This window comes from Leptonotus elevatus, chromosome 5 (genome assembly GCF_054856555.1).
Source record: "Leptonotus elevatus isolate MCC_2025b chromosome 5, RoL_Lele_1.0, whole genome shotgun sequence".
Taxonomy (NCBI): domain Eukaryota; kingdom Metazoa; phylum Chordata; class Actinopteri; order Syngnathiformes; family Syngnathidae; genus Leptonotus; species Leptonotus elevatus.
The window spans coordinates 27,797,801-27,811,473 of NC_141243.1; the positions used below are offsets into that span (position 1 = coordinate 27,797,801).

Here is a 13,673-nt window from a genome sequence, read left to right on the forward strand (position 1 = left end):
TTTATGGCTGTGTGTATCACTATATGTGCATACGCCGAGTCAGTGTAAATGTTTACAGTTGTATCTTTTGCTATCTTTAGTGCAGCTGTCACTGCCACTATTTCTGCTCTTTGAGCTGACTGTGGCCCTGTGAGTCTATCTGCCACTATCAAGTCAAAAGTTGTTCCAATCATCTGTGTTACTGCAAAACCTGACTGGAGTCCATCATTACCCTTAAAACAACATCCATCAGTAAATAACGTCATCTATTGGGATGTCGTAAAGGTCATTTCTCAGTGAGTTTTCTTCCAAAACACGCTGAGTGCAGCAGTGGGATTGTCCCTCCAACATGCCTTCTGCCATGTTAATTCCCTCATGTACAAACAAAATGTGAGGTTGTGTCAGGACTGATTCAATCTTTCTCTGTCGTCCCCCCGTCATAGTAAATGCTTGGCTGGTGTCAAGAAGGGGGAGCTTGAGGACCCAAATGCGGGAAGACAGGGAAAGGAGGCAGAGGTTCGATAAAAAAAGGGGTTTTAATTTTTACAAAACAAAAGGCGAGATCTAAATTGCACGGAAAAAACATTACATGGAGAAAACAACAAGGCAAAACGGGCAGCATGACATGGGGGGAAAATCCAAGGAAAAAACGGGCAGCATCACAGGGGGAAATACAACAATGACCCGACACAGACAGAGGGGAGACAGCAGACTAAATACACAGACTAACGACACAACAAGACACACCTGGGGCAAGACACAAGTGGCTGAGGGCACTGATTGGATCACACGAGGAAGGGCAGGATCACACTTAAACAAGACCAAGGGAGACACACAAGGAAAACAGAACCCAAAACATGACAGAACCCCTCCCTCAAGGGACGGCTCCCAGACGTCCCTAACACAAAAAGGTCCAAAAACAGGGCGGGCGGAGGGGGGCCCGGAGGCGGGAACCTGGCACACCCATCAAGGCCAGTCCGGGGGACGTCCCGGACGCCAGACGAGGGGAGCCCGGCGGCGCCGGTCCGGAGGGCGCCCCGGAAGCCACACTGGAGCAAAGGGCGACCACAACGTGCGCCGCCAGACAGGGAGAAGACGGCAGTGGGACGTGCACCTCCTTGGTCCGGGGTCTTGGGGCTGCCGTGGCACGGGGTCTTGGGGCTGCCGTGGCACGGGGTCTTGGGGCTGCCGTGGCACGGGGTCTTGGGGCTGCCGTGGCACGGGGTCTTGGGGCTGCCGTGGCACGGGGTCTTGGGGCTGCCGTGGAGTCGGCAGACCTGGCACGGGGTCTTGGGGCTGCCGTGGAGGCGGCAGACCTGGCACGGGGTCTTGGGGCTGCCGTGGAGGCGGCAGACCTGGCACGGGGTCTTGGGGCTGCCGTGGAGGCGGCAGACCTGGCACGGGGTCTTGGGGCTGCCGTGGAGGCGGCAGACCTGGCACGGGGTCTTGGGGCTGCCGTGGAGGCGGCAGACCTGGCACGGGGTCTTGGGGCTGCCGTGGAGGCGGCAGACCTGGCACGGGGTCTTGGGGCTGCCGTGGAGGCGGCAGACCTGGCACGGGGTCTTGGGGCTGCCGTGGAGGCGGCAGACCTGGCACGGGGTCTTGGGGCTGCCGTGGAGGCGGCAGACCTGGCACGGGGTCTTGGGGCTGCGGCGGCAGACGTGGTTCGGGGACTTGGAACTGCGGCGGCAGTGGTGGTTCGGGGACTTGGAACTGCGGCGGCAGACGTGGTTCGGGGACTTGGAACTGCGGCGGCAGACGTGGTTCGGGGACTTGGAACTGCGGCGGCAGACGTGGTTCGGGGACTTGGAACTGCGGCGGCAGACGTGGTTTGGGGAGTTGAAGGTGAGACAGACGTGGTTCGGGGAGTTGAAGGTGAGACAGACGTGGTTCGGGGAGTTGAAGGTGAGACAGACGTGGTTCGGGGAGTTGAAGGTGAGACAGACGTGGTTCGGGGAGTTGGGGCTGGTGACTCCGAGCGCCACCAGCTGAAGCCCAACGACGCCCGACGCCCGACTCCCTCAATCAAGGACGACAGCAGGTCCAATTGGGCGGCCATGGCGTGCTGGAGCTCCTCATGGCGTGACAGGCGCGCCTCCTGATTCCACATCTTGGCTTTCAGCGCTCCCGCTGGGTCCTTCTCAGGTCGGGTCATTCTGTCAAGAAGGGGGAGCTTGAGGACCCAAATGCGGGAAGACAGGGAAAGGAGGCAGAGGTTCGATAAAAAAAGGGGTTTTAATTTCTACAAAACAAAAGGCAAGATCTAAATTGCACGGAAAAAACATTACATGGAGAAAACAACAAGGCAAAACGGGCAGCATGACATGGGGGGAAAATCCAAGGAAAAAACGGGCAGCATCACAGGGGGAAATACAACAATGACCCGACACAGACAGATGGGAGACAGCAGACTAAATACACAGACTAACGACACAACAAGACACACCTGGGGCAAGACACAAGTGGCTGAGGGCACTGATTGGATCACACGAGGAAGGGCAGGATCACACTTAAACAAGACCAAGGGAGACACACAAGGAAAACAGAACCCAAAACATGACAGCTGGTTACGTACTGCACTGTACTATGTGATGTACGTACTGTAAGCGGTTGATGTAGCACAATATGAGATGTTTTCTGAATCAAGCGAGCTAGTGCTGAAGCAAAAGCTGCACAAAGAGGATGACGTTGTTCATATTTCTCAAGGTGTTGATGCATAAAGACAAACATGTCTATTACCATCTTCCCCCTTCTGAAAAAGAACAGCCGACACACTGCTGGATTTTTCAGAAACATCAAGGAAAAACATGTTTTTGTAATCAGGGACGACAAGAGCCGCTGCTGATGACAAAAACTGTTTCAGCAGAACAAAAGAGTTCTCAGCAGCTTGTGTCCAATTTAGAACATGCGACAGGTTCCTCATTCCTTTTTCATTCACTAATTGTCTGAGAGAGTGAGTCAGTTCCGCAAAATCCGGAACATGATGTCTGGAGTAGTTACACAGACCCAGAAAAGCCAACATTTGTTTCACATTTGTCGGTTTGGGATGATGCAAGATGTCATCTTTGTGTGACGGAGAAATACTTGTTCCACGCTTTGATATAAGTCGACCCAAGAAGGAAACCTGAGGTCGGGCAATTTGGAGTTTGTCTTTGGAGCACTTCAAACCCACCGAAGCCAGGTGGCTCAAAAGGAGCTGTGTAGCTTGTAGGCAGGACTCCTCAGATGGTGCAGCTAGGAGTAGATCATCTACATATTGCACCAAAAGAACATCAGTAGGAAGTTGGAGAGTTGACAGCAGCTGTCGAAGGGAAGCATTGAAAACTCCAGGAGACAAAACAAAACCCTGTGGTAGCCGGGTATAGGAGTAACACTCATCATTCCACGTAAATGCTAAATACTTCTGCATAGACTGGTGAAGAGGGATACAAAAAAATGCATTTGCAAGATCAATGCAGGTGAAATGTGTATGCAATGGAGTAATTTGTGACAGCGCAGAATGCGGATTTGGCACCGGGAGTGCAGGTGTCAAAACTTTAGCATTAATAGCTCGGAGATCATGCACCATTCGAAATTTACCAGTATTTTTCATTTCCACTGGGAGAATAGGAGTATTATAGGTGGGCTTATCAATTTTACAAAGGACCCCCGCTTTCAGCAAACCCTCAATTGTTACTGAGATGCCAAGTCGCCCTTCATTTTTCATTTTATATTGTTGCACCCAAACGGGGTCATGTTTTAATTCAAAAGTTACTGGAGCAACATTACACAGGCCCACATCAGTCGGGTCAATAGACCACAGTGCAGTAGGCAAGGTTCTCAACATGTCACCAGCAAACTCGCTGTCAGATGTCTCCCTTCCATGATGCCGACCAGCCGGAAGAATCAGTGTCAATCTTTGCCCAGTAGATGTCAGCAGGGGTGCATGTCATGGCGTTTTGAGGCATCACTGCAAACTGGGTGGAGACGTTGGATGTGGATATACCATTACAGTGATGAGTGTGTCCGTCTGGGAACTGAAGTGTAATTCCGTCCGGCCCACACTGGATCAATGGAGCAGTTTTTATGAGAAGATCCCTTCCCAAAAGATTCACAGGACAATTCGGAGCATAGACAAATTCGTGCAAAAAAGTCTGTGAGAAGCACTGTGTGTGAATCGGAGATGTCATATGCAAAACAGTCTGTTCTCCCTTAAATCCAACGAGCGAAATACCATCCGTGGTGAGCGTACTGTCAGGTGGCAACTTCATAATGGTAGAATGTCGAGCTCCAGTATCTACCATAAGTGAAAAAACAGTTCCGCCTACCGTCATGTCAATCATTGGCTCCTGCATGCCATGACATGTGAATCCAGGATCCAGTCATTGCGGAAACTGTCCACCAGGTGGCGGCAGGAGCTGTTGGTAAGGCACAGGAGGGTATTGTTGTTGTTGTGATGCAGTCGGGCGTGTGGAAGGGCCCCATGAGCCACGTCCCCTTTGCCGGTAGGAGCCTCGTCCTCTCTGTTGACGCCTCCCCCTTCCTCGCACGCGTGGGAACTGCCGGCAGGCATTTGCCCAGTGCCCAGAACGGCCACAACTGAAACACTGGTCTTGGTAAGGAAAAGGCTCTGACTGATACAAAACACACTCTCCCATGACATTATCAGATGATGACATTCCAGTAGAAGCCGGAGGAACAAAATCCTCCTGTTTTTTTAAAGTCTGCAATTGTAAAATCTTCAATTGTTTTTCAGTACATAAATGTTTTTCAGTTTTTGATTCGACATCTTTTGCATACCTTCTCAAATGGTGTTTCAGATGAGATAACCACCTGTCATGGTCGGTTCCAGGTAAATCCGGATTCGCGTCCATAGCCTGCACAACAGACTTAGGCACACCCTTTAACACTGCAGCTCGAAATATTTGTGAATACAGTGCAGAATCATTTGGCAAGTGGCCAGTCTTTAAAGAAAAGTCCACAAGAGCACGGTCAATAAACGCCGCGGCCTCTTCGTCAACTTTAGGAGCAAATATCAAGTCAGAGATGACAACTTCCGGGAGTGGGAACAATTCGCCAAGTGCTCCAAACAGCATTAAATAATTATCACGTGATAATGCCTCACCGTCACTCAAAGATGACATCCCTGAATTAGTCATCAACGCTTCGAGTTGAGACAGAGGACAAGCTTGTGTCAAAAGCGTACGTATATCTCCTGCAGTTAAAATCTGCCCAATCACCTCCCTCTGTAGCGACCGCAGCCAATCCCCCCCCCCCCCCCCCGGCTGCATCGGAGGAAGTTTTTTTACAAGCACGCACAAATCAGATGGCAAATAGGGTCTATATACAGTAGCCGAATTACCGGTGGCTGGATCCACCTTTGTCAACATAGGCGCTTGCAACCCTCCTTTAGAACGGGTCACAATCTGTTTAGGAGTAGCCTCTGGGAGTTTATCGGTTACGCTAAGGCCACGTTGTCCCATGACGTCACCAACAGCACATGTCAGATCAGCTAACTGTTTTCGAATCTCTACAATTTGACAGCTCTTCATCAATGCATCAGAAATTTCATTAGTCATATCACGTTCATGTCGTTGAAACAATTCATCACGTTCCGCCCTTAATAAGCGGTCTTCTTCTGTCAATTGGTCGTTCGCAGCCTCCTCAAAGCGAGAAAGAATCACACGCCATTTGTTACGAATAACCTGGGGCACTTCAGCGTGTCTAGACAGTTCCAATTGAAAAGCACCCGCTTGGTTAAATTTTTCTTGCGGAACATCCTTCATCATCAATATTTCGTTTAATTTACTCTCCAATTGTTTCACAGAAGCGCTTACGCCAGCTGCTAAGCCGTCTGCCGCGGCCTGCAAATTAGATCGAATTGGCCGAGAATTTATATCACATTTTCCACCATTCCAATCCACATCGAGATTACCACCATTCACCTTTAAAATCGGCGCTTGCAAATTCTGTGGCATTTGAACTGCAGTTTTGTACGGTAATTTAGTAAACGGGTTAATAGCTTCGAACAAATCACCCGTAAACTGCTCCACAGACGCTGGAGTCATTTTAGCATCATTACCAGCATTTGCTAAAGCCCCCCGAGCGTTTTTTACGGAACTGCCCAAAGCCAACAGTCTAGCATTACTCATCATTTTATCCACTTTTTTTCCGATTTTGTCTAACTCTCCTTCCATTCAAAGAAAATACAAAAGTCTGACGCACCATTTTGTCCAGCGAAAGCCGTTTTTTCACGCATGCAAATTCCACTGCTTTCATCAAAGCTACCAAACAAACAGTGGATGTCAAAGGTGGAAGCCACCCTTTATCACAGCCCGCCGTTATCCAATCCATTATCAGCCTTTTCATTTTTTGTCGATGTTTTTCGGGCATTGCTTCGACTGCAAACTCAAACGCAGTCTTAACTTGTACATCCAAACACAAATTCCGGCTATGAACCGGAAGCGCATTCAGGTCAAACCATTCTGTATCCCGGTCGAAATCGCCCTCCATTTTTGTAGTTTTTTACTTTTCACTTTCGGTTTATATTCTACGCAAGTAGTATTAATATTTATCAATACAGTGACGTCTCACTTTTAGTATAATAGTTCAATAGGTTAACACAGATGGCCACACAACAGACACACATAAGAATCACGTGACCTCTCGTTTATACACAGCGGTTACCCAATCCCGCTGAGCTAAACTGTCCTCAATATATTGCAAATTTTTTGCAAGGCGCTTATTTTCAAAATAACTTGTCACGCGCTATCGAATTAAACCGTAGAACAAAAGTAATCCATACGGTAATCCTGACCTCAAAACTACAAAAGTAGGAGCGCCATAATTAAAATAAATCACGTAATCTCTCGATTGCAAATACAGCGATACAAAATCCAATTATCGCTGTAATCAACCTGGACCCCTCAATACTGTTCAATTTCAAACAGGCGCTTTTTCAAAAAACATATTACGTGTAAATGGACGTTCTCAATAAGAGTCATGAGCAAATATCGATTAGTCCCCAATCGGCCAAACTGCTAAAAAAGCAGAGCGCTTACCATAATCTTCGCGATCCTTAGTGGAAGAAAGACTTCTCACGTCATCCTGCAACCCTTTTATTCAATATATATTATGGTCTAAGGATTCTTCGTAGCGAGACGAAAACAAAACAAAACAACAACAAAAATCAATTCACTACTTCATCCTGCATAAAAAAAGCGCTTTCTCTAGGTGTGCACTTACGTCACTTTTAAATACACCACCCCACGACGTGTCCAGTTCAATATCGTAGGAATTATCCCAACTCTCAATAGAACGACATCAAACTACAACTTGTTCACACAGATCTCATTTAAAATTTTAGACAATTTAGAAGACGAAAAACCGGCTATAGCGCCTCCAAACAGACAGAATTTCTCTACGTGGATAAAAATCTCCACTTACCGGAATTAATATGGCGCCAGAAATTCCGCCCGTCCGGGAACGCCGCAGCTTTGTAAATCGTCAAAATACCACCATCCGTTAGAATTCAGCGTCGGAGGTCACCATTTGTTAGAGTAGACAATATTTGTATTCTACTCTTTGCGTGTTCAATTAACTGAATGGTGAGATTCTGGTGAAGAAGTCCCTTTGCAAAGGTATCATTATCAGAAGCTTCTGATCACACAAATGAAGTCACCCAAGCAGTGTTCTGTTCAAAAGTGTGTCTCCTCCTCCAGCACACAGTACATTTATTGAAAATCTCTCCTCCCATCAGCAAGTTCCCATAGGTATAAATCAGATTAGAAAAAACAATAATACATCAGCCTGTCCTTGGACTCTCTTCAACCGACTGAGACCGGCACTAGGCTACACTCCCTTCTAGATAACATGGAAAATAAACTTGTTGCTCAGGCGAGAGAGACAGATAAGAATACAATAGACAATACTATTCATTGAGCTATACCGAGTTAACATAATTATACCTACATCTACACAGTTATAACTAAATTCAAAATGGTTAAAATATAAAGTAAAACAGTAAAAAAATGTTAACAATGTCAACATTATCAAACATATGCAGTGAACATCTCCACTCGTACTCACTGTGTTCGGAGTGTGAAAGCTGCACTGGTAATGGAGGTAGGAAGCGTAAGGCCTTTGGTGATCTCACGCCATATTTTCTTATTGATGACTTCCACTAAGCCACCTTTTTCAGTGACAAGCTTGTAGAGCATGTAGAGATCTAACACCTGCTTTGCCATTATAGGAATCCGATTCACTGGAGTCCCTGCAGAAAGCCAACACAATATCCACAGTCAATTCTAATAACGTTGGATCCTTCCAGCAAGAGGTCTTGTAAAAACAATGTTTTTCAGCTAAGCTAGTCAAGCCTGTCATCTTTTTTTTTTTATATATAACCCCCCCCCCCCCCCACACACACACACACGCACGCACACACACAAACAATTTTCTTTGTTATATGTGAATTGACTGACAATGGCTTCTTTAAAGGGATACTTAACACATTGAGCCATTTTCAGCAGTAAAAAGTTAATATTTTGTCCAGAATGAATTTGATAACTTAATTATTTATCATGTAGAATTAATACCTTAAAAAAAAAATTTCAACTTGCTGTCGACTGAAGATGACATCACCTGTGCTGAAGAAATAAGTAATGACCAATCATGGCTCAATTTACCGACCAAAACCAGAAAACAGGTGAGCCATGATCAGCACAGGTGTTGTCATCTTCAGTCGACAGTAAGTGGAAAAAGTTTTTTTTAAAGGTATTAATTGTATAAAAAAAAAAAAAAATGACGTTATTAAATTAATTCTGGACAAAATACTAACTTTTTACTGCTGAAAATGGCTTAATGAGTCAATTATCTCTTTAAATGAAATGTGATGTGCTGAAACCTACAACCTAAACGTAAAGTTTGACAAAAATGTTGTCATAGAATAAATTAATATTATTATACAGGAAACAAAGAAAACTAAATAAAATAGATGAAAATTCAGGGTGGCAAATAAAAACGGGAACTTTTTAACAATCCAATAAAATCAAGAGTGATGGAAGATTTTTTTTTATTCATAATTGAAACCTTAACCCTATAACGCCAAACGTATCATATTAAATACAAGACATTTTGAGCCCTCTATTTCATGAGTATAGTATTTGTTCCCCTATTAAAACCCTGACGTATATGATCTGACACATGCATTGCACGTATAATCCAATAGAGGGCATTATCATCCATCTGATGGCTTTTCCAGTGACCTTGCAAGATCGCTCTAATTGAGAAAGGAGAGACACCTATACTTATTAATAGTGGGAAATGTTCTTTCTGATGTTTGGAAATACTAATATGTTTGATATGTTTGTTTATTATTATATTTTTGACAGTTATAAATGTTCGAATTTAAAGCATTGTGACCGGATGCATCAAATATGACACAAATCAAAAGTCATATGTGGAAGTTGATTTTCAAATAAATAAATACAAATAAATTGTTTGTTAAAAAGGACCAATAAATACTCTATTTACAAATAATCTGAATTTTCTCTCATATTACTTTCATTTTTTTTATTTTTTTTTATTATGTCCTGTAGATGACATCCTCCTGTACGAATCCATTGAAATCTGCTGTTGAGATTCCTCATTGACCGCTGCAACATCTCAGCTGGGATAGCTGGGATTCCATCATTGTTTGGTTGTAAATGGCAGGTTTTAAGGTTCTATATTTTGATTTGTTCCAAACATTCTTAATAAACTGTAATCAGTTGAAACGGGTGGAATTTTTATACTTAGTTGCAGCCCTGACCCTTATTAGAAAACGAGAAACTCAGAGAGATAAGAATTTGTATTGCAATTAAATGTCAGGCAATATGTCATAATGCCCACATGATTCTACAGTGGATAACCCTAAGATAATTAACCTGCATTTTGCTGATAGAGTTCCATTGTGCCCATTGGATTTACCATAATAGCGACCAATAGCTCCAGAAATATAGTGCAAATGGCAGTGAGAACTATACCGTGAAGTGGAGAAGAGATTTAAGTATTGTCAGAGTTTGTAAAACCACATTAATTAAGTTTAGTAATTAAGGGTTCATTTTTGTGATGCTGGCATGGGAGCGATTGAGACTATTAAAACACAAGATTGATATCCCCCTCACCTCTAAAGACAATATCACCAAAAATTGCAGTGGCAGGTAATGAATTTTCATGGATAAGTGAATTGGCTACTGGAAACAAACAGACACAAGTCTGAACTGACCAAATCTGATAATGAGAAAAGTTCTATTGAAGAGTTGAAAGTAGCCAGTGAGCCATCAAATAAATATATAAGACAGTTTGCTGTCACATTGTAATCATGTTTAACATCTCATAAAATCATACTTTACACTTGCTTATAAGGATATATAGTGCCACATAACAAAATCTCTCAGGTCGAGAAAGCAGACAATGGGCCTTCAAGGAGAGGAAATCTTTGGTAATTTAATGTTTAATAAAAAATTTTAAAATGTTATAAAAAAAAAGATTAAATGGATGAATCTACAACAGCGTATTAGGGCCCCGTATATATATATTTTAAAAAATAATTTTTTTTTTTTGTGGGTGGGGGCAATATTTCGAGAAAAAAACTTAAAATTTGCCACTTCATAAAGTGGCAAATTTACGAAAAAAAACCCCTCAGAAACACATGTAGCGTAGCGTAAGGATTCGCTGGTGGTTAATGGGATACTGTTTATAAAATGAAAAGGCAGGATGGAGACAGATTCATTCTTAATTTAAACTTTAATCGTCATACACGGCAGCTTGAGCGACAACACTTCCTGATCCCTCAGCTGACTAAACACTAACCAATCAGAAGCTAGCATACTTTAGGTAAATGCAAATGAATGATGGAGAGCATCCAATTTGACACATCAACTTAGCTACTTGTACAAAAAAATACCAGAATGTGTGAATATTAATTCTGGAAACAAATGTACAAGTAAATATTTATCATGGATTTGATGAGAGTCAAGTCCTAAGGCCATCTACGAACTTATATTCCATCTTAGTGATAGCGCCACCTAGTGGCAAGAAATACATGTTTTTCTGGTCAACGTTTTTCTCCAAGCGGGTTAACCTTATCTACCTCATATTTGCTTAGAAGTGTGTTCAGGCCTTCATGATGTTACAACGCGAAGTTTGTGAGTTTTTGCAAATCACTGTTCGCCAAGGAAACAACAAAGATTTTGAGGGCCTAAACACGCAGGGAAACTCATGAAACTTGTTACACACATCTGGCCTGATAAAATTAGCAATATTTTATAGTGTATTGTGCAATTACAACAACAACAAAAAAGACTTAATAGCGCTCCCTAGAAACCTTTAACGAAGCAGCCCAGGTTGTATGTTTCAGCAAAATCTATAAAAAAAAAATGGAGATATATAAAGGAGCCCAAGACCTACAAAAAAGTCTCTTGGAGCCATATGCTACAATGAACAGGAAGTGAGCTAGAAATTGTTGCAAATTTACAGGGGGCATACCTTTGACCATATCTCCTACACGTTTCATCTGGTTGTCTTTAAACTTAGCCTGAACCATGTCAAGACCTGGGCCATCAACAGGGGGAAAAAATCTTGAGTTTTCGATATACTATATGACAGGGGTGGGGCATCAAATTTTGTATTTCATATTTCCCTTCATAACTCCCGTGTGCGGCACGGTGGCTGACTGGTTAGCACATCCGCCTCCGAGTGCAAAGGTTGTGAGATCAAGTCCGGGCTTCGGCTTTCCTGGGTGGAGTTTGCATGTTCTCCCCGTGCTTGCGTGGGTTTTCTCCGGGTACTCCGGTTTCCTCCCACATTTCCAAAAACATGCATGGCAGGTGAATTGGACACTCTAAATTGTCCATAGGTGTGATTGTGAGTATGGTTGTTCGTCTCTGTGTGCCCTGCGATTGGCTGGCAACCAGTACAGGGTGTACCCCGCCTACTGCCCGAAGCCAGCTGGGATAGGCTCCAGCAACCCCACGACCCTTGTGAGGACAAGCGGTACAGAAAATGGATGGATGGATGGAACTCCCGTGTACATGCTCCAGAAAATCCCAAATTTCACATGTATATTAATAGTCATGATCTGAAGGTTTCTATAGGTGCGTTTTCATGACCCTCAGTTTTGCACAAGTTGCACAAAAGCAAGCTGGTAATAGAAACACATGATTTTCGAAGAAAAAAAGTTTTTACGCTCTCATGAGGTGGTTTTTGAGACGTGTTGAAAGTGTAATGAAACACTTTTTATGCATTCCCTGGAGTCATGTGAACCCCGCCCAGTCACGGAGTAAAGGAAGTAGGAAGTACGGGGCCACTCGCTTTTGTGTCGGAACTGCCTCCAGAGTGGATAACAAGTCTTTTTGACTAATTTGCTCCCAAAAATTTATAATTACGTTATACTTTAAATGTTATAAGTGTCCCAAGACATATTTATGTGTTTTTTTATGCTAGAGCATACAGAAGGCTTTGATGCAGCCTCTGAAATGCAGACAATGGTAGTAATTACAAAAACAGCCAGCAGAGTAAACAAGATCAACGAGGGCAATGTTGAAAACAAGCTGATTTACCCACAGTTCTAAACAGATTTGTGAATAATGATTAAACGTAGCTATATTCTAATGCCAATTGCTGCAAAACGAAAACAGATACAAATATCATTTTTTCCTGATGAAAGAAGAGACTCTAATCTTTCTTTTGGTAGGTTCCATGTTTTTATAACAATAGAACACAATATTTTGTGGGCCTTGCAAAATCTGTCAAAAAGCTGCGAGCGAAGGGGGTTGCTTCAGTGAAAATGGCTGGTAATCAATGAGTTAAGCACAAAGCGATTTAGCTATAGAGCCAAGACCGCAGTTCCATGCACGCTCGATATTGTTGCATGAGAAACGCAAATTTTTTGATTTTTCATGAAACACTGTTGCCGGGGCAACTCATTGCCAAAATAGGGACAGCTCCCCAGACGTCCCTAAACAAAATCAAGCCAAAATGGGGAGGGCGGGGACGGGAACAAGAACACTGCCCTTAAACAGAGCCAGTGTCGGAAGACCTTAAGAGGCTGAAGACGGCCTGACATAGCGCCATCAGAGCGGGATCAGGGGGCGGCCACAAGGAATGCAACGGCAAGTGCTGGATCTTACGCCGCCTGGGCTTGAATCCTGGCTTTGAGACGGCGGCAGCGGTAGAGCCGGTTCGGGGGTCAGGGACTGCTGAGGAGCCGGGTCGGGGGCCAGAGGCTGCCGAGGAGCCGGGTCGGGGGCCAGAGGCTGCATCAAATGAGAATCCAAGACCTAAGACTGCAGCGGGCGACAATCCGTGGAGAAGCTTTGCCGGGACGTGGAGAAGCTTTGCAAGGAACGTGGAGACCTTTGCCAGGACGGGGAGAACTTAAAGGTGACGAGGGCGACTGGACAGAGACATGGTCGACAGGATTTACCGTGGATGACTTAATGATGGCTTGGTGATGAGGGCAAGAAAGACTTGACAGTTAGGGCAAAGACTGAGACGTGACGGCTATACTAAAACGTGGATGACTTACTGAGACGAGGGTTTAGCATAATGCGACGAAAAACAGACTCCCACACGAGGGACGCCACATGACTTCGACATCAACACCTGACATAGACAATGATCCCACACCGACTAGACATAGACAACAGACTAAATACACCAACACTAATAAGAAA

At 44.2% G+C, this 13,673-nt stretch overlaps 1 protein-coding gene across 2 annotated transcripts in view; it reads right to left on the reverse strand.

Moving 5' to 3' along the window:
* Nucleotides 1-7,594: 7,594 nt before the first annotated feature.
* LOC147174825 (uncharacterized) overlaps nucleotides 7,595-13,673 on the reverse strand; it is a 78,741-nt gene continuing 72,662 nt past the window's right edge. For both annotated transcript variants that reach the window (XR_015094903.1, XM_086076841.1), the window contains one exon: nucleotides 7,595-8,230. The gene's annotated coding sequence lies outside the window, so the exon portion shown is untranslated. The remainder of the gene's footprint in view (nucleotides 8,231-13,673) is intronic.